The 20,955-nt window shown below is 38.0% G+C and overlaps 1 long non-coding RNA gene across 1 annotated transcript in view; it reads right to left on the bottom strand.

Moving 5' to 3' along the window:
- The window catches only part of LOC122237324, a 29,120-nt gene extending 11,350 nt beyond the window's left edge, over nt 1-17,770 (bottom strand). Inside the window, exons 1-2 of the long non-coding RNA XR_006215735.1 lie at nt 17,528-17,770; nt 12,570-12,698 (exon numbers count right to left, since the gene is read on the bottom strand). This is a non-coding gene — a long non-coding RNA (uncharacterized LOC122237324). The remainder of the gene's footprint in view (nt 1-12,569; nt 12,699-17,527) is intronic.
- Between the last annotated feature and the right edge of the window lie 3,185 nt (nt 17,771-20,955).

Here is a 20,955-nt window from a genome sequence, read left to right as displayed (position 1 = left end):
AGAGCCACATGGCAAGGTTGTCAGAAGGCTAGAGCAGGAACCCAGAAGTCCCGCACCCAGTCATTTTTGGTCACTGATGCTTCTAAGTGTAAGAGTGCGGAGTGGGAACTTCACAGATGTGAATATATCACCTGTGGCAGGAAAAGAGAAGCCTGATTACAATATTTGTACCCTCTGTGTTGGGGACATATTCCCTGAAAGGTGAAGGTGTCCAGCCAGGTCCTATGGCACCCACCCAGGAAGATTATGACAGTAGACTCAACAGCCCTCCTTCCCTTGATTTTTCATTCGCAACTCTGATACAAGATTTATAGGGCAGAAAGAGAGAAAGGAACCGAGGGGAGGAATGTCAGAAACATCCTGCCCCCTCCCAACCACCTCTAGCACCACATACAAGCATGTGAATGAAACAGTTTTGTTCCTTCCCCAGCAGGACATGCTACTGTTTTAAATATCAAACAAAGATAGCTCTTGCTTCTGGTTACAGCCCACACAATAAATAAACTTATTTTTAAAAAGGAATCTTGGCATATGGTAACAAACCTATATAATTCTCTTGATCTTTAATCTCTATGCCAATGTCTTTTTTACAGATTATGGCCTCAACCCCTGACAAATCTGCTTAGTGAATTTTTGGCTGACAAATCTGGCAACACAAACGCTGTCTGAAATACATTCCAAAGGCTAAACATTTTCATAATAGCTACTTTACATAGCCTAGTAGGTTTCCCTTTAGGACACCAATTAGATTTTTTTTTAAAGTGACAGTGTTAATTTTTATGATTACACACAGAACTGAGATTTTTATTTAATGCGCTGGGCCTTCTTTTAAAGCTTTTCAAGGGGATCAACTACTTTGCCAACAGACGGGTGTTACAGCAGGGGTGATTATAGTAATTTTTCATGTAATTGGGAGTCACCATTTGGTTGCTATCTTTCACATGCTTGTTGACTCATCATATAATCCTTTATAATGGAGGTTTGTTGTATGTCACAAGAACGTGCCAAGCAGCCGGGAAATAACAAACAGAGGAACCCCCTGGCTGGTGGGGACCACGAAAGTCTTTAACATCTGCCCAGTTCTTTAGACTAAAGTACATTTTACTTAATAGCAGTGACCGAACACTGAGAGAAAGGTTTCAGAGGATTTGGGGAGAATCTGGGTTTTCTCTCAAAAGAAGATGTCTCAAAAAACAGATTCTATTACACATTATGAAAGCACAGTTTTTAAAAAGATAAGAAGGTGTAAGTACTCATTAGAATTATCTAAGTTCCTTCCCATAAATTCAAGAATTTTAGACCAAAGTGAACACAGGATGTTGTCCCTCGGGTTCACTTACCACAATTCCACTTTTCATTTCATCTTTTGAATCCCCACAGTCAGCAAAGTGCTTTAATGGAACAAACACACAAACAGAGGTTGCAAATAAATGTTAGATTCTGTGTGACATAATGGGTGAAGGCCAGAACTGGAAGTGGGGACACCTGAGTTCTCAGCCCAGTTCTGTCATACTGGGAGAGACATGTGAACACACCTAAGCCTCAAATTCCCTTAATATTATTTTTAATGTTTCTATTTATTTGAGAGAGAGAGAGAGAGAGAGAGAACAAACAGGGGGGTGGGGCAGAAAGAGAGGGAGACAGAATCCCAGGCAGGCTGCACGCTGTCAGCACAGAGCCCAAAGCAGAGCTCAAACTCACAAACTGTGAGATCATGACCAGGGCATAAATCAAGAGTCAGACGTTAAACCGACTGAGCCAGCCGGGTGTCCCCCCTCCAATATTTTAAGGGAAGAGGAGCATCACTATGATTCCTGAGTCTCCCCAAGAAAGAGCTGAAAATAAATAAGAGGAAGTCTAGAAATCTTTTTTTATGTTAAAGCACTAACTACTAGGCCTCAGCGTTTGACTTGAGATGAGTTTCTGTTAACATTTTGCCTTCTTTGAACCAGTAAAGTTGGCACAGCCATCTATAATGTGCATTCCATCTGATGCTATGTGCATATTTCCTTTGGAATTTTCCAAGAGCTGCTCACTTTTATTAAAAATGTCTGGGGTGCCTGGGTGGCTCAACCGGTTGGGTGTCTGACTTCAGCTCAGGTCATAATCTCACGGTTTGAGTTCGAGCCCCACATCAGGCTCTGTGCTGACAGCTCAGAGCCTGGAGCCTGCTTTGGATTCTGTGTCTCCCTCTCTCCCTACCCCTCCCGGCCCACGCTCTGTCTCTCTCTCTCCTTCAAAAATAAATAAACATTAAAAAAAATTTTTAAATGTCTAATGAAAAGTCTCTTCACCATTTGCTTCTAATAGATTCAGAAGAATGACTTATTTTAGTTTATCAGTGACTGTTTTTCCTTTCATATAAGGCCAATGACTATGGACAGCCATCTTGCCTAAAAAGCATTTCAGCTGGATGCAACTCTTGCATATTGATTTGACAAAGAACCTGCATTTGTGTTTTAATTTAGTTATCTAAGTACTTTTTTTACAATTCAAGCACAGTATTAAATATGCCGAATCTTACTTAGTTCCTAAGATCTGAGATAAAGGTCGTTTGCCTCACTAACCATGTGTTACAAATTAGCCATAATATGAGTTAGCCCTAGGTTAAGTATCTTCAACAAATCCAATGCAATTATATATTATACCTTAAATAAATAAATACAAGACACAACTAAAAACAAAAACCTAACAATACAAATAAAGTTTATTTAACCAATTTTAATTCTTATGACACCAAAAACAAATACAAAATAAGATTATCCTATTAGAAATTAGAAATGGCTATGTGTCATGTACTTTAGACTGCTGCTTAACCGTAATTATTTCTAGCATTTAATATCACATACTCATTGCCTTCAAAAGGCCGTCAGTGATGCAGGCTTCTGATAGAAACTAGTTGAGGGGTGCCTGGCTAGCTCAGTTGTTGGAGTAAGCAACTCTTGAGTTCAAGCCCTACACTGGGCACAGTGCTCACTTAAAAAAAAAAAAAAAAAAAAAAAAAAAAAAGCTAGTTGAATAGCAGACCATCAAAGAAGACAGCTGGTAAATTTTGTCTATTTTGATCTAATAATTATCTCAGATAAGAAAGAGTAAAGACAACTGCCTCTATGGTAACCAAATCTGTAAATAATCAACCAGATAACTTCATGCTTTCTAGGAACCTCTAATCACTAGGACAGTATTCATATCTGTCCAGTGCCACAGAAATTAATAAGTAAATTACTGATGGGTAAATGAACAAGCTTTCAGAATCAGGATTAGAAGTTCATTTCATAAACTACAATCACCTTTTCATTTACACAAAAGGAATAAAATTCCTTTGTGAAGTTCAGTTCTACTATTTAGATCAGGAAGACATTCCACTGATAATGACTTTTATCCCATTTCTAATGTTCAGGACTACAAAATCCACAGCAAGCAAAATTATAAAACTAACTTACAGGTAACAGGCCAGTCTTTTCTCCAACAGAGGAAAATATTTTCTCAACTTAATTATATTTAGAAATATTAAATTTGCAAGAACCTACCTTTCATGGCTTCCCCTTGTTGAGTATGAATATTCCCTTTTTTTTAATAAGTAGGCCACATCCAACATGGAGCCCAATTCAGGACCTGAACTAATGACCCTAAGATCAAGGCCTGAGCTAAAATCAAGAGTCAGACGCTTAATCAACTAAGCCACCCAGGTGCCCCATGCACATTCCCTTCTGATGAACTGCTTGTATCCAGACAGTGACACTGATCAAATTATGGAGAGGAAAAAAAAAAAAAAACAAACAAAAAACACTCTTTGTCATATTCCTTTATTACAGAGCTAACAAGTTATTTAATTCCATTAATAAATTTGGTCTGGTAATAGTTTTTATCATTTTCCTCTTTGTTTTTTTAAACTTAGAAAAAGTGGGAGGTACATGAAGACAAGGGTATATTAGGATTGATGTAGCTTCTAGTTTTCCTCTTGAGTTTAAAATCATAAACTACTCACTAATGTGAATTCTTCGGAGCAGCCTGTCAGATCCATTGTGATAATTAATATAATGGCATACTGTAAATGCCACTGTTGTTAAGGCTGTTATCTTGGTGATTGCTGTTGTTTCTGACAATACTATTAATAACATTACTATGTTGATAATGATACTAACAAACAATGTTAAACACAAACAACACAATGTACTTTGTACTATACATGCAGACTGGAATACTGGAATAAGTGTATTTCCTGGGTAGAAGCTGATCATCTAAATTGTAAGCGACACCCACAGTACTTGTCTTCAGAGCATCTATATATTGGATGTGAGTGGGTGAGACTTTGCAAAGAAGGGCTGGGAAACCAGTTTTACATAATAGCTCTTCAGAGTACAAATTGAAAGTTGAAGGATTGTATGAAGATTTGAAGAAGAGAAATCCTGGTAAGATGAGACGAATGTGAATTGAGAAGTTAGTGAGAAGATTTAGAATTTTAGAATATCAAAGAATATATTATATCAGTGACAAAACAACTGGACACTAATTTTATTTTACTAATCTTTTTCTGATGACAAATGCAATATGCTTGATTGTAAAACAAAAATGTGGATGACGCAGAATAAAGGAGAAAAATCAGAAGCATGTGTAATACTATCAATGGATAGAAAATTTTAATTTTGAGTCATTTATTTTGTAATAGAGAGAACCCTAATTGGATCAACAGTTTAGTGCTTTTCTAGTATTGCCTTACAACCTGTTAGTGAAAGATACAATCAGTTTTTTGGTTTACAATCAGCATCCTTTTTCTTTTTTGTTTTCTTTTCTTTTTTTTTTTTTAAGAATGGACTAAAAGTTTTTGCAGCAGAACAGAAGTTTTGTGTGAAGCTTTTATTCATATGCATGATGCATACAGGTATGGGTCATGATGTAAATGAATTTCTATGCATAGGTCACAAACACTGCTTAAAAGCTTTCAAAAGTCATGATTTTGGTTGATTTATTTGAAAAAGGAGAAGGAACTGGTATGGAGTTCTAAAAAGTAATGAGACATATTTCATAATGAACTTAATCTTGGTGAGAAATATCTTGAAAACACTACTTTATTACAACACTGATGGAGATAGCAATTGCCTTCACCTTGGTAACACTCACATATACCAGATGCCATTGAGCAAAAACAGACACTGTCGTTAACCTTACTGAGTTCACAAACTAGATATTAATCAAATAACTAAGCAAATACTTGTACAATTTCAGCTGTGATAAATGCCATGGTGCTCAGAGAGTCCATAACAAGGGAACGTAATCTAATTTAACCTAAAGGAAAATTCAAGGGAGGCTACCCTGAAAAGGTAGCATCACTGCATTTTGAAGGGTAAATATAAGGTGGAGAGGAGACATTCCAGACAGAGAGGACAGCATATTTAAATGTCTGAACCTGGGGGTACCTGGGAGTACAAAGCCCACACAGTCACTTGCTTTAGATCTTCTCACAAGGAGATTATCACAGGCGCTCTATGATCTGGATTTAGCATATTTGCATGTCCAGTGGGGAGAGACATTGTCCCTCCTTGAAAATGAGATCACCTGCTTCAAAAAGTTTAGGTGATGATCTGCTTGCAATATAAACATGGGTGGGTTACGTGATCTTTTGTGTAGGCTTTCCAATTCTGCTTTTTATTTCATTTTTGTTTTTTAAAGGATATGGATAGTTCATCTGTGGATCACACAACTGCCAAAAGCGCTTAAAATGTACTGGACACCTTCAGGGTCGGTGCTGGTTTTTTATGTACACATGAATATGCATATTCCCCTGGTAATAATTTCTTCATAAAACACTGCTACATCCCTGATAAGCTCATTAATATCTCCACTTAAAGGAAAAGGAACTAGGAAACTTCTAAATACATCTTCTATATCTTAAAAGACACAAATACAGACCAATCAGTTATAATTTTGAATTCTAAAAACTGTAGGCACATTTTGGGCTGCTAGTTTCTTCTACTCTAAAATTACTTGGCAGCTTGCTAGGTATTTAGCATTAGGAAACTTTAATTTAAAGAAAGCCAAGGTTTCCAAAAAAACAAACAAATTTAATTTAAGCAGACAGTTCTGGAAAGCTCAATCTCTTAAAGTATAAAAGCATAACAGAGTAGAAAAAAATTAAAATAGGTAAATTTCATTTTGTCAGTAGAACTGTGTAGTAATAATTTCTCAGAGCCATTTTAGGAGGTAATTCTTTCTTCAGTTTTTTATCTTTAAAGCATTGTTCCACATTTGGTCCGGAAATTCATTTATTCATTCATTCATTTAACTAACACTAATTAGACACAAGTAGTTATGACATATATAACTTTAAATATTTACTGAAATTACCTAGATATGAAAGAAATCTCTCCAATCCGTTTCCTACATGGCATCAGGAATGATTTTGTAAATCTCATTATAACATCCCCTGATTCAATGATATTCCTCTGAATTTAAGGTAAAAATCTAAATCCCTATCATGGCTTTTTACAAAGCTCTACAAAAAGCTGGTCCTATTTTCAAGCTTCATCTCACCAGCCCTCAGTTACTATGACCTGGTCACACTGGCCAGTTGTCAGCTCCCACCTAGGGCCCTAACATAGGCCAATTATTCACAGAGAAGAGAACTGCCTCCATTCTTCACTTATGTGATATCATCTCACTTTTTAGGTCTCCACTTACATGTTCCAATGGAAACACCAATGGAAATGATGTCCCCCTGTGAGAATACCCTGCACTTTTTCTTCGTAAGCTTTGTCACAATTTATAATCATGTACATTTTTAATGATTTTTTAAAAATATTGGTCTCTGCCACCTAGACTGTGGGCCCCAGAAGGGCAAAGATCACATCTGGTTTCTTCACTACTAAATTCGAGAGCTTAGGTCAATAAATATCTATGGAATACTTCTGTTTTAATCCTAGATCCACCTCTAGTTACTTAGTCTGGCACAAGTCACTTAACCTTTCTAAAGCCAATCTTATCATCTAAAAATGACTATAATACTACCTTCTTTTCATATTATATTTAATTTTTTTAAATACTATTGCCTAGAACAGAGCTGGGCTTAATAAATGAATAAACTTCTTTCCCCACTCCCTCTCCTTTACCTCCATGCACATCTAAAAATGTTTCAACACTCTGTCCAAAATAAAGCAATGATTCACAAGTCTGGCATTTACCAGCCACTAGTTTACTTTTCCCTTCCTACTCCCCAATTAAGAGAAAGCTCATTTTGAGGTTTAATGGAGAGTGTCACAGGTTCATCAGAGTTCAATTCAGCAGTCTGGAGTGAATCTGTAATAATCCATGACCACAGACCAGTTTGTATTTTTCCACTAATAAAACTCAAGAATGGCTATGTTTAAATGGAATTTTGCAGGTCATTAATCCATTCTAAGGACTGACTCTTTTGGCTGTTTAATTGGGAACCAGTGGTGGTAGGAGCAGATTACGAATCTAGATTTACCTAAAATATAAGGTGGTAAACTGTTTACATTTTATTAATTTATACTTCAAAAGAACTTCTGAATGACTTAAAATAAAAATTTCTAAAAGCCACTGTCTTCTTTCTAAATCAGACAGGACTTAGATATTTGCAATGGCACCATAAAATGCTAAACCCTGATGGGACAAAAAGGTTCTTGCTTATTTTAAACTAAGAAAAGCTCTAGATGACTGTCTTTCCTATTCTGAACTGACCACAGTCCTCTATTTTGCTGCCTCAGAAAAGACTCATGTGTACCATAAGTAATTGGTTGAAACACAGGCCAAGTGCCACAGCTCTGGCCAATGAAACATGAGGGGAAGAATAGAGGGGGTAGGTTCAGGCAGAGCTTTTCCCCTCTTTAAATGGTACATAAAACAGGGACATTCCCTTTATCCACCTATGCATGTTATAAACTGCAAGATATCTGGTCTCTGGCAGCTGTCTGGGAATGGCAGCTTGGCATATATGGGATAAGAAATATTATTATCTGCATGAATAGAAGAAAAAGACTGAAGTGTCCAAATGTAGAATGACTAGACAGAGTCCAATCTGCTCATGTACAGACTGCCTCAGTTACTGTAAATTATCTGGTGATTCTCTACTGCCCCTTCCCTCCTCCCATTACCCATATTCCAACCAGTCCTGAAAGTTTTAATCTTGGCAAATGCATACACCAATGTCCCATCATTCCCCAAACACCATATACATATTTTTAAATTCTAAGTACTAATTAGAAGAAAGATGTCCATTTACTAATCACAGGGATAAATGGGTGGAGAGATAGATGAATAAATATCTCACATATACACATATTTAACATACTTTGAATATATTTATGTTAATATATGTCACATTCATTTAATGTATGTACATTCAACAAATATACTTAACATGCATTTTTACATATGTATATTTTTCATATATACTGTACATGTGTGAGCATGTGTAATGTGTCCACAGAGAGAGGAATTGAGAGACAGAGAATAGTTAATAGCTTACGGAAATCCAAAACAAGACTGGGAACAATCCTCAATTGCCAGAAATTCATAGATTCAGTGTTTGTGTGAATGACTAGCATTGTTCTTTTGCCAGCATGTTAGTAAGGAAAATTCATGAAAGCAATGTCGGTACGTAGTTTCCTTATGTCGGTACGTAGTTTCCTTATCTCTGCAAAAGTTTTAATGACTAACTGCAATTTTTCTCCTTTATTTATCTACCTTCTTTGGAACTGTAATGACTCACCCTAAAGATGATGACTAAATGTCTACGGTGATTTAATGCTGTCACCCACAGTACAGACGTAACTAGAAACTGTCAATTACTAGGCTAATCAGGAAATGCCAGATTTCTACGATAATAGAAAACAAGTAATCATCACTAGAAATGTTCAGTTGGAGTTTAAAGTAGATGTATATGAAGTTAAAAACAAACAAAATGTAGTCACTAACAGAGTCATTCCAGAACTATCGCCAGACTGTCGCCATTTTCTTCATGTTGCAAAGATTTATTTCAACCACACCTTAAAAAGTTGAAGTTTGGAACAGAATGCTTGATTGTTTTTTTAGTTTTGATATTTTGACTCTCTCTAAATGTAATATTCCTTCCTCAGAATCTAGTATTACACCTGATACACAAGGAGTAGCCCCCAAACCTGACCTTGTGCTTGCATGAGGTCAAGCAGTGTGATTTAGAAAACCAAGAATTTGGCATGAGAGTGGATACTATAGGTACTTATCATTAATTTATAAATTATGTGCTTCCCCTCCATGTCCAAACTATTAAACTGGAACCAGTGATTGAACTTTCTTATCACTAAAAGTAAAATAGCTTCTTTTTTGTCTGCTAGTGTATTCCTTCAGGACCCTCTTCCCCTTTTTTCCTATACTGATCAGTGAGCCAGGAAGAAGTATATGGTAAATTTTAGTGCTTAACAAGCATCATGGCATACCACAAACTTCATAAATAACAACAAGAAATATATATTGTCTGTCATACAAAAGATGTTAAAATACAATGTCTGAAATATAAGACTATAATATTGCCAAAATATGTCACTAAACCGAGGATCATATGTATCCAATATCCTGCTTCAAGAAAAATATGGATTTAAAAATTACAGCCTATGAGACTCCATTTTAAGATGACATAATATATTAGTCAATGTTTCTCACAAATGAATCAACCCATTGCATAATTATAATCAAATTTAATCATTATAGCAAAGTATAGGGAGCAGCATAATCTTTTTTTCTATTGGACAACTCATCTCACACTGGAATCTCACACTGAAAGCAAATTTATTGAGGGTTACTTGTCTGGTTATACCTGACCATTTTATAGAAATTAATTTTTAAAGATTCTAGAAACATGGTTTTCTAAAATAAATGTAGTTTTGTAATGCAATCACTCAGTGTCTGTTTAATGTTTGATTCACTCAATAGCAATTCCTCCCTGAAGCATTTGTGAAGTAGTTTGTGGACATGCTTGCAGTAGTATACTTGTGTGCAAAAATCAAACATAAAAACTGATCACATGCTCACAGCTGGAAACCGTGTCAGGCTTTATTCAGGAAGGTATCAGGCATTATCATTTAGCGCTCCCACAGCGGGAGGAAAAATGGTGGCACAGAGGAGAACGATCACATCAGACACACTCCAGGGGTTTCCTTTCCCTACATTGTTCCTCTCCCAAATGTAACTCTTTAAATTTTAAATAGGAAAAGAACACACAGAATCATTGCTCAGAACAAAAAAGGGAGGGGGAGTGGATATGGAGGAGGAAGGTAGTGGCAAAACAAGAAGGAAAACATTTCTCATTAAATAAAGTGAATTCTAGAAAGCTCAACATACACTTTAATGTGTCCTTAAGACCTAAAGAAGCACACACATCAAAGAAGTTTTGAAGATCTACTTTAGTTCAGGCAGTGCTATACTGTGCTGTTTTACAATTGTTGATTGTGAACAAGTTACTTCTTAGTAATCAAATGCAAATGAATTCAAGAATAGCTAATTGATGAAGTTTTGCCTTATAAACCTATACTTACCAGATACAATATACATTAATAAATATTAAGCTAATTGAAAGAGTGAAGACACACGAACTGGAGCACATTTTATTTTTCCTTTCCAGACGAGAAATCATCTTCCAACCCTATTATCTAATTCTATTTCTTCATAGAAAATTATAATTTAGGAATTAATTTTAACCTCTGAAAATCCCCATGTTCACATTAGTCATTGTTTAATACAATAATACCATCATTATTTTAGAAAAAAAAATTATTATAATACAAAGTTTATTTTACCAGAAAAGCAAAATTCATGAGCAGCTTAGTTTCAGCAAGTGGAAGGATTTCTCAACAAATAATGATACCTATTTCAAATCAATAGTCCATGCCAATACCTTCAATAGCAGTATAACCAGCTCCTGAAGGTCCACAGACGGATGGTCTACTCAGTGTTTTTGCTTCAATGTATTTTGCTGCACCTACTGCTCTTCTTGTGGACACTGCAGGCATTCTTGGCATACTTCACAGTGTAGACTGAAAAGTGGCCCTTTGAACCCCAGACACTGGCTATCTACTCTGCTTTTGGAATGATTTGAGAAAGAAATCCTTGTCAGCATGTAATAGCTAAGAAAAGGTAGAAAACAGATCTTGGTCCATCCATCCATCTCCTAGGATTAATTTCCTTTTAAGTAATCTGTACCCCCCCCCCCCCAGTGTGGGGCTTGAACTCACAACCCCAAGATCAAGAGTTGCATGCCTCACCAACTGAGCAAGCCAGGCTCCCCCATCTCCTAGGATTAGAGATGAATCATCTGCACCCTCAGATTTCATTCTTAACTATTATGATAAAATTCTCATGTGTCTTTTTCACAACTCTGTCACAAATACAGAAACTAAGCCATAAACAGATTAACTACTTTTAGCCTAGACTAAATCTCAAATAAAATTTAGATGTGACCTCTAGCCTCCTAACTGCAAAGTTGTTCTTTCTATAAGTTCCTATTCTGACACATATGTGTGTATGTGTGTGTATGTATATGTTATATATAATATATATGTAATATATAATATATGTACATACATACATATATATGTTATATATATTATCTATACGTGAATATGTATGTACATATACATGTGAATATACACATGCACACTCACAGAGATAGATGGATAGATAGATATCCATATATACACACATCCTTTTAAACTTTTAGTTTTTTTCTAAAAGAAGAAAAATAAGAAGAAACAACTGAATATGTGCATTTTCTTTTTAAACAGGGAATCAGATCAGCCTAACAAGATGTTTCCCTGAAATATTGGCCTCAAATGAGTCCATTCAGCCATGGCAAGGAGAGGTTTCCAGCCAAAACATTTAATTAGTGCCCAATTAAGACAGCCAGAATGATGTGAAGTCCGGGCTCTGGCCGCATGCACGCCTCAGGATGGGTAAGCAGCTTAAGTGAGTCTAGTCTGACTAAAAGCTGTCAACTGTCAAACTGTCAGTGGGCCATATGGGTCAGGCAGCATCTCTCTGAAGAATTCGGCTTGTCCACTCATCAGGGGAAAAATACCTCCAACACCATTGGGTTGACAAATACCCAGCAGTTCCTCAAAGCAGGAAGGAACTGAACTTATGATCAGATTAGAAGAAGAGCCCAGCCGTGTCCCCTTTTAAACTTTCCTGGCACCCCACCAGCTACAGAAAAAGGTCCAAACTCCTTAAAATGGCAGACAACACCCGGCCTAATTATCTGGCCTCATCTCTCATCCTTCCCTCTCCCTGCTTTATCCTTAAGCAACATTAAACTGCTTGATATTCCCTCCATATGCATGTGCACTTTCCGAACTCCAAAGCTTTGCTAATACTGTATCCTCTGCCAATAATACCATTCTCTCCTCTCTCCCCACCTTGATTCATTCATCTCTTTCACTCAAATTCATCCTTTTATATTAAACTTATGAGTCAGCTGCTACAAGAAGCCTTCCCCACGCATCCCCTCTACCATTAACCTCAGGCAGGGTTACAGACCCCTTTCCCATGCTCCCATAAGCCCCTGGGTGTCCAGCACTAACCTTAATGCATATGATTCTCATCATCTCTTTATGAACCCATTTTCCTCTCTTGACTGGAGTACGCAAACGGATGGCAGGAGTGTATCTCCTTTGCCTTCATAATCCCAGCACCAGGAGCACTGAATGTTCCTAATAATTGTTATTGGTAAGAATCAACAAATTAATCATGAAATAATCAAGTAAAAACCAATTTTATCCCACGTTTATTTCCCTCTTTTGTTTCAAAATGTCCCTTTTGAGGCAAGCAAATACCACCATGCAATTGGATTGGTTTGCCTATACAGACATAGTAAGTCAATACATAGGCCAGTCACTGCAACCCTGTTGCTCATCTTGTGCTGAGGTCAGCGGGTACGCCCTTCCAAGAGGACATGCACAGGGCAGAGGAGCCTGGAATTAAAATCGATTAAGGTATTAGGCTGAGTATTACCAAGTGGAGGAGTGTACTGGCAATCAAAATCAAATGATCTTTAAAATAAATCATTTTCGCTTTGGTATTTTATCAAAACCAGAATCAAATAGGATGTGGATGACTCTGGAGCAAAAGAGGAAATCTTGGTTTGTAGAAGTACCCTAATCTTCTAGTCCCTTCCTCAACAGAAATGTTTTTATTTGAATATTAGAAAGAAGAAACTGTCACAGGCAAACTCCTTTTCAAGGAGAGAACATGAAGAGAGATGCTACCAGATTCAGCTAGAGCTTGAAGTCTCCGTGTGTGAGTGTGTGTGTGTGTGTGTGTGTGTGTGTGTGGTGTGTATTTGCGTGCGCACGCACATGCTGTGGAGTGAGGTACTAATTCCCCAGAATCTATTCAGTAAATACTGGAGATTGGGATCTTAACATTCATCTGTCCACTACCTTCTTGAGTAAATGTGCAGTATGAACTCTCTCCAAGGCAAGCCCGTCTCTGCCCCCTAAAAACCCTGGGACCAAATGGTATTGCCTCCTTAACAGTTATGCAAGGAAATGTAAAATTTTGTCTTTTTTGGAATTTTAGGTGAAGAATTAGTCTGCTCTATATCTATAGAGCAACTCTTAAAATAAGATCAAATATTAGAAATACTAACTCAACCCCAAATGTCACATAATAATTAAATGTAACCAAAAAACTTTAAGAAATCTTTGATAAAAAAAATATGCATTAGAAAACAATAAACACTCTCAAACTTAATCCTTCCTAAGTTCAAAACAAAAATAGAACCTGTGAACTAATCATTTGACAGAGGTCCTGAAAATGAGCACATGTAAATGATGCCATTTTGCAAATACCAACTGTTGGTCACAACTCCCAGTGCAGAGAATTCAGACTGTAGTTATTGCCAAAGAAAGTTAAAACACAAGTTATTTTAATAGATTGATGAACCACTCTCAATGATAATGCTTGTGCACAACTGTGGAAAACTGCTTTCTCTGGCTATCAGGAAAAGGACCCTAGAGCTCTGCACTTAGCCATGTGAAAAGTCTTGTGCTTCTCCTAGGAGTAGGGTCTGTTGTGTGGGCAAGAAACTGATGGAAAGTGCCTTATCTTAAGATAGGGATGTCCACTAGACAAAAGAGGAAAGGGATTTGAATGCAACTATGACTTTCTACCTAAAGTACCAAATGTCTCACCCAAAAAGTGTAATTTTTTCTTCATTCACAAAGGAGAAAAGCTCGCCGTACGTAGGTTGGCAAGAGAACACATGCCTGTCAGGAGGACACAGAATCACCAAGTCCATGAAGGTCTTTCCAGGGTGCCTGTAAACCTGCAGGAGGCAGACTTTCACCAAGCCACAGTAGTGACTCAGCTAGCAGGGCTTGCCTTCTAACTATAGCCAATCCACATCTGTTGATAGCTCCCAGCCCACCCTTCCAACGTCCCGAGGTACCAAGGCTCCTCCTGGCCTCCCTATCAGCTGCAGTGAGTTTTTAAGCCTCTTCAAAGGGACACTAAGAATACTCATGTGGCCCCTGCTACTGCCATCTAGCTGGCTATATCGAGGGGGAAAATCAAGAAACATATTGACTAGGAAAAAGAACTCTGGAGAGAAGCAGAAACATAAACAAAAAACAACAGAAAGACTCTACGTAGAAAAAGGAAAGAGAAAAAAGAGCAAGCCTCCCAGTGTTTATATTCTTCAACATCTAATGGTAAGATTTATTTTTCCTTCCTGATAGTGGACTGTTAACTCCTCACAGGCAACACCTAGGTGTTGCACTTAGAAATAAGTCCCTGAAGACTCTCTTGCTCCTTCCTGGAGAGAACGTGGGAAGACATGCAGAAAGGGGCCTCCCCTCTCCCTTTTTCAGGGAGCATTCCTTCTTTAGGTCAGAAGAAAAGTGAACCTTATTACAAGGAATCCTTAATTTGAGTATGCTTGCCTTGAAATGCACACATTGGTCAGAAAGGAATGAGAATTGGACTGTTCACATAAGCAAAACAGAAGTCCTACACATGGATATTGTACGGGAAGTTCCCAGGGTTTTGCTACTGAGTCTGTACAGTGGGTTAATCATAGTTAGGGAAGAAGAAAGCTAAGATCATAGGTATCAAATCAAGCCCTTACTCAAAACAGCCACAGGTCAGGATCAGGGCAGAATTTGGGGAAAACATTTAGAATAAAGGAAGTGATGTCAGAATCAGCCATCTGAACCAAGATTTTTAAAAATGTCAAACACAATGGTTATAGAAGACTCCTGACTCAGATTCACTGTCTTCAAGGTCGGGACCACAGAATCAGGTCACCACCAATAGAACAATAATATCTCCATATGCATGGGTTTTAATTATGAGAGCTAAAAGAACAAAGCTAGTTAATTCACACGGGTACTGTTCTAAGATGTATTTTGTAAAGACATTTCATAGTACAAAGAAGGTAACAAACTCCACAAGCCTTGTGAAAGTAAAAACAAGCTTTGTGCCGGTAGTAACAAAGGATTATAATTGGACATTAACGGATATACCCTAAATACAGGAAATCAAGCACTGAGCTTGCTATTGACATATAAATGTTGAATTAGAAAAAAAATAATCAATTCCCTTGACTTGGATTAACGGAGATGACAGGTCTAGCAAAGCAAACTGAATGAGAACCCTCTAGGTGATAATGATCATAAGGTCTATAGACTGTGTCTGGAATGAAAGAGGAAAAAACAGCTGAAAAATGTCTAAGGCAGTGAAACTCTGAAATCAAATAGCAACTGTTAAAGTACATAAAGCATTGAAAATTGAAATTAGGCTATATAAAAATTATTCCAGGTTACCTAAATCTGACAATACTCTCTATAATAATGCTAGAGACCATACTCAGTAAATATTTACATGTAAGACTAAAAATATGGAAACACTAATATTAAAAGGAATCAAAGAATTTGAGCCCTTCTCTTCAAGACATTAAAATATGTATACCAAATATAAAAACAATAATATATCTAAAAATTAGTATTTCTAGGAGCACCTAGCTGGCTCAGTAAGTAGAGCATACAACTCTTAATCTTGGGGTCATGAATTCAAGTCCCACATTGGGCACAGACCTTACTTAAAAAAATAATAATATAAATTAGTAAATAAATAAATTTTAAAAATCACTAGTATATAAAGTTCAAAACAGTAAGAAAGAAAGAATAAGCAATTTAATAAACTCTCCGCCAACTAGGAGGAGACATGAGGGGGTCCTTCTAGGATTACTGCTATGTTTAGTGTCTTGATCAGGGTATATTCAACATGTAACAATTCACTGAGCTGTACAATTATGATTTGTGCATCTTTATAGAAGAATACTACTCTTCTATAAAAAGTTTTCTAAAGAACAAAAAGTCATCAGTCATGGTCAATGGTCCTAAACACTTGAGTTTATCCTTGCTAGGGTATTTAAGAATGAGGCTCAAAATAAAAACAGGTAATGACATCCTAGGCTGTAAAAAAAGAAAAGAAAAATTGCAATTATCTCAAAGGCTTGAGAACAACCCATACTTGGTCAATAGGTAAAGTCTTAAAAAGCATCTTAAGAGATACCTGTTTGAATTCTAAGAAACTGGGCAATGATATGCACAGGGAAACTGACTCTGCAATGTGTGAAGCTGAGTCTGCATAACTGGAGTGAACTGAGTTCAGGAGTAAAAACGTTCTGCTTGTCCAACTTCCTTCCCACCAATTTTATGAGCCAAAAAAAAAAAAAAAAAAAAAAAAGGCAGCATTTCTTTGATTCCCAATAACACAGCATGCGTCCAGTTACAAAATCAGAATCCCCATATTCAAGTCCCAATTCCATCACTTCTGAAGTGCCACTCTTTGGGCACAATATTTGACATCACTGAGTCAATACTTTCTATATACAGAGAATGGAATAACATGGCACGCTCTATTTACCTTCTTGGGTTATTTCCAGTCTCACACAAGATAATGTTAGCAAAAAAAAAACCAAAAACAAAACCTGCAACATTGTGTTAAATTAACTGAACAAGGAGGTCATTAGACTGAGGGAGCTCTGATACCTTAGCAGCCCATGGTTTAAACCTGAAACCAAGATTTAAGCCTATGATGCCTCCAAGTGAAGAAATCCGAAACCTAAAGGTAACCAATCACAAACCGCCAACCTGGCTTTGCCAAATAAGGCAACTGCTTAAGCTACAACCAATCAAAAAATGTCCTGGCTTTGCACCGCATCTTCTCTATAAAAGTCATTCTCAGGGTTTCTGTCGCTGCCGCCGCCGCCGCCGCCACCGCCGCTACCGCCGCTGGAGCGCCCCTAGCCACTTCCGGTTTGACGCGCAGCCAAAATCAAACTGATTTTTACTCAAACTCTTAAAATTTGTAATACTGTATACCTCAGTTTATCTTTTAACGGATGTAAAACAGCGTGACTCTGCTGGTTCCCAGCCTCAGGAGTTTCCCCAGGGGAAATCGGAAACCGGCACCCAGGGGAGGGAGGGCAGGGAGAAAATGCAGAAGTGGCGGTTTAATAATCAATAGAACTTACTTAGGAGGCTTGTGTTCCTTGGCCAGAGGGGCAGTAAATATCCGCACTCACCCGCCAGGATCCTAAAGTTTAGGAAGAGGCCTTAGCACGGCTCAGTCACGTGTACCACCCATACCACACGTTGCTCTCTCAAGGTTGCCCCTTTGAAAGGGCTCCGGCTGCGGGAAAGGTGTGCGGAACCTTTATTCCACGTACGCGGGAGGGACGGGGAGCCTCCACTTTGGGTCCAGCGGGGAGCAGGTTCTCGCCATCACGTTGTCTCCTACCTCCTCCGACACGTTCCCTACTGAACTTAAATGTGCTGATCCAGTCTGGTTCCATTTATTCTCTTTCATCTACCCTGTGTACCACTAGCTACTTTCGACTTCCTAAAACCACGTATTGTGCTCTTGTTTCAAACCTCTGCCCCTTCTAACTGCAGCCACAAACCTGTGGTAATAAGGTCCCAGCCTCCCTCACATCTCTTATCTCCTGCCGTACCCCATTTGGAGCCCAATGCCACAGGTTTCTGTATTGTACCATGTGTCTTCCTACCTCTACAAATTTGTTCCTGTCATACCCTTCCCTCATTGTGTATTTTTCTCCCCTCCTTTTCAAACTCAATCTATGCTTTACAGCCCTAGTCACATCCTTCCTTTTCAATAAAGCCTCCTCCATTCACTCTAGTTGATTGGTCTATTTATTATCCCTGAATTTCTGCATCTAAATTCACAATTTGATTGTCTGTTTCTCTAAAAATCTGTGTATGTTAAGACTCCTCTTCTCCCAAACTGGTAACTCTCTTTAGAAGAGGTATCATCTCCTATATTTCTTTTCCCTTCTCCCAGTAACTTGCACACTGTTGAGAGGTTCAATAAATATTGGGGTTCTTTAAAATACCCATGGAAATGAATTAAGTTAATAATTCCTCAGGGCACATGGGACACTTACATTGATATCTATGTGTCAAAGGAATGATTTATCTTGTTCATATCAAATATGCCTTCTGAGAAGTGCCTTGTGAAACTATAGACAAATGTGATCCTGCATTAGGAGGAACCTGGGTCACCAGTGAACCAACCTATGTCACTGTCCCTGATATATAAGAGTCAGGCAAATATGAAAATATCCATACATAGGATTTAGATAAATACAAAACCCATCCAACACAAATAAATACAAAAGATTAACAATCCAAAACAGAACTGCATAATAAGCTTAAGTCGTGCTTGAGTTTTGACAAAGGGAGTTCTGACAAGTTCTACAAAGATTAGACTCAACAGACCAGGTCACTAAGGATAAGAGAGAAAAAAAATGGGCAATTGGTCCAAAACAAAATTCAGCTGCATTTTAAACGTGGCCATTAAGTGCATTGAATTAAACTCCTGCAAATAGGTCTGATTATGGATGGGTAGTGGCTCTGAGATTTGCAGGGTGCATAATGTGGACAAAAGAAGGAAGAAGGAAGGGGAGGCTAGTGAGGAAATGGAGGGAAAGGTACTTGGAGACCTCTTTACTTGGCTAACCTTTGTGGTTCTGATTTTTAGCTTTTTTTCCCCCTTCTGTTTTGTACTCATGCCCAGATTCAAAGTAATGTCTTCATAATAATAAATAAATAATTAAGGAACTGAGAAAAGATCCGAATGACATGCCAAGAAGGGTTACAAGCTTGGCTCCAGATCTCACTGTAGTGAGAGACAGAGAGTAGGTTTGGAATTGCCCTGCCTGGATGGCTGAAAGGCAGTGACAGCCATCCAATTATTAAGCTCAAGGGTCATTTTCTCTTGCCACCATTAGATGCCCAGGCTGCCTGGCATTCACACTTCAAAACATTTTTTTAAGGGATAGTATTGTTTTTTTCTTCCCTTCTACATGATTTAGTTGTGCATGAGTCTTCTCATAGACCTTCCTTTAACTTCAGGAATGAGCAGGGTTTGAGGAGTACCTAGACTCCTACAGACCTAATGCCCTAGAGAAATGTAGCTCTGACATCCCCAACTGAGGCTGCTCACCACTAGCCTTTCAGCGCTCCTCATTAGCCTTCAGATAAGCCCGGTGAACAAGAAGATAGAGGGAAGGATAGCTGCTATAGGAAGGTGATGAAAGACTAATTACTTAAGTTCATGGACTTTTTAAAAAAATGTTCTCACAACTATCATCTCATTTGATCCTCAGACCACCCTGTGAAGCCAGCAGAGCAAAAATGAGCATCCTCATTGTGTGAAAAGGCAGGAGCTCAGAGGTTCTACCTGCTTAGCTTTTGGTGACAGAGCTGGGGCACTGCTCCAGTGGGACTGGAATCTAGGCACCCGAAGTGTGTCCAGAGGGTCACACTCAGGAGCAGAGAATTGGTCTCCTTGAACACTGAGGAGCTCAGGAAATTTCTGGAATTTATGACACAGACCAAAAAATCCCCAGAAGGGGGCTTAGACAATATCTATGGCCAACTCCCTCATTTTACAGATAAGATAAAATTTGATTGAATGGCCCAAAATTATCTCTCAAATTCATGTAAAAATCTGTTCTCCCAACTCTCAGCCCCGTGTTATTTTCCACCCACCGTGACATTTCTTTCCATTTAGCCTTGTTTAAACAAAAAACTCAAGAACTTAGGGAGGCAGGTTTGGAACCACTTACCCTGATAAAGTAAATTGGAGATCTAAACCAATGAGACCAGACCTGCAAATAGATTAACTATAGTTAAAAAACTTCTCCTTGTAAAATAGGAAAAGCTGACGAAGGCTGAGAGGTAGGAAGAAGCACCAGATCCAGAATTTATAGGTCCTCATTTATCTCCTACCCCTGCCTCTCCCTACAGAAGGATTCTGAAAGCCTGGCAGAGGGTCAGTTTCTTCATTTGTAATATGCTGTGTGAACAATGTGAACTTCATTGGGTTGTTAGAGAAGGTAATGAGAGAATGGGTATGGAAATTCATCACAAATGATAATAAGACATTTTCATCCTTAATGTCATGGTTTGCTTCCTGATTACCTAGATAATATTCCTTCCTTTCACTTCATTTTTGTTTTTGTTTGTGTGGCCAAGGTTAGCTATCTAGTGTGAGGATGAAAGGCATGGCATAGTCACTCCCAGATTACACCTTAAAATTGTGCTTTTCCACCCACGTGCCTCACACAAGATAGTGAGTCCATGGATACCCAAATGTAGGACTAGAATTCCCTATGGATGGTTTTAAAACAATGCCCAATTAATTAGGTTAGCCACCTAGGAATAAAAGTCACATAAGAGATTGTTCAGTCACGTATGATGAAGAAAATTTAGGCATATCCAAGTTTCAAAGAAAGTGGATATTACTAATAGAGATAAAACCAAAGAGGCATAAATAAATAAATAAATAAATGCATTCTCAAACTAAGAGTTTATCAAGGTGGGGTGTCTGGGTGGCTCAGCTGGTTGAGTGTTCAACTCTTGATTTCAGCTCAGGTCA

This window comes from Panthera tigris, chromosome A3 (assembly GCF_018350195.1).
Source record: "Panthera tigris isolate Pti1 chromosome A3, P.tigris_Pti1_mat1.1, whole genome shotgun sequence".
Taxonomy (NCBI): Eukaryota; Metazoa; Chordata; class Mammalia; order Carnivora; family Felidae; genus Panthera; species Panthera tigris.
The sequence above is the reverse complement of the archived record's forward strand: the minus strand, read 5'-3'. Positions and strand labels throughout refer to the sequence as shown.